Source organism: Octopus bimaculoides, chromosome 17 (genome assembly GCF_001194135.2).
Source record: "Octopus bimaculoides isolate UCB-OBI-ISO-001 chromosome 17, ASM119413v2, whole genome shotgun sequence".
NCBI classification, from domain to species: Eukaryota; Metazoa; Mollusca; class Cephalopoda; order Octopoda; family Octopodidae; genus Octopus; species Octopus bimaculoides.
In genome coordinates, this window is record NC_068997.1 from 22,654,427 (window position 1) to 22,655,754 (window position 1,328).

Consider the following 1,328-nt stretch of genomic DNA (forward strand, 5'->3'; position numbering starts at 1 on the left):
TATATATATATATATATATATATATATATATATATATATATATATATGAATGCATATATTTGCTTGTATATATGTATATAGGCATATGTATATGTTTACACATATGTATGTGCGTGTGTGTGTGTGTGTATGCATGTATTTGTATACAGAAGTAATTAAGATATTTCTCGGTTATGTGTAAAGATGGACGGGCATAAATCAGTGTATATCTATTTTCTAATTGTTCATAATATTTTTACGCAATAAACAATGGCAGAACAGTTAACAATATTGATCTACCGAGGTTTCTCGTATGTAGTCCTTCGATCAGCTAGAAATAGTAATCAAAGATCCTTTAAATCAAAACCTCGCCTTTTAGAAATGGTACATAATATTTTCCTTTCTACGCTTTAACAATGCTGCGAAAGCTGAAATCATTACAGTCAAATATCTTTATGGTTCTCTATATAATATCGTCCTGCCTGAATAAGATTGGTTTCACTATAGATACAATAAGCTATATGAATACGTTGCGAAAGGTTACCACACCCATCGATGATAGTTGAGAAATATACTGAGAGGTTGTGTTGAGCAATAACGGCACACTAGACTCTTTTAAGATAGTGAAGCTGCAATTAGTACACCTTTATTTTAGTAACGTGGTTCGACCTGGCGAGAAATCAGCATCTGCAGTATTTCAAGAGACCGTCCCATGTATTAAAAGTATATATTTCTTCATTGCCCACAGGGAGCTAAACATAGAGGGAACAAACAAGGACAAAGGGATTAAGTCGATTACATCGACCCCAGTGCGTAACTGATACTTATTTAATCGACCCCGACAGAATTTGAACTCAGAACTTAATGGCAGACGTGTATATCTATCTATCTATCTATCTCTCTATCTATCTATCTATCTATATATATATACACACACACACACACACACACACATCATCTTCATCACACGATTACCTCTTTTTCGCTCTTGGTGTCAGTATTAATTTTAGAACTCATATATTTATACATTTGTTATAACAAATAAAAGCCTTCAAACACACACAGTCCTGTAATGCGGAAGTCGTATAATCTCCACTTAGAGAGCGCTATGCATTACTTATACATCTCTCAATATACTGTAAATTACTTTACTGTAAACTTATATAGTGTTATACATAACTCTCTTAAGTTGTTTTCATTTCTTATTTCATCACATACCACTGCTTGCATTCATCATATATCATCGATCCCGGTTCTCTTGCTTCCTTCTAAACACACCGCTCGTATTCCCTTTCTCCCCTCTATCCCCCTAGCTATCTATCCTTTTCTCTCAGTTATATATATATATA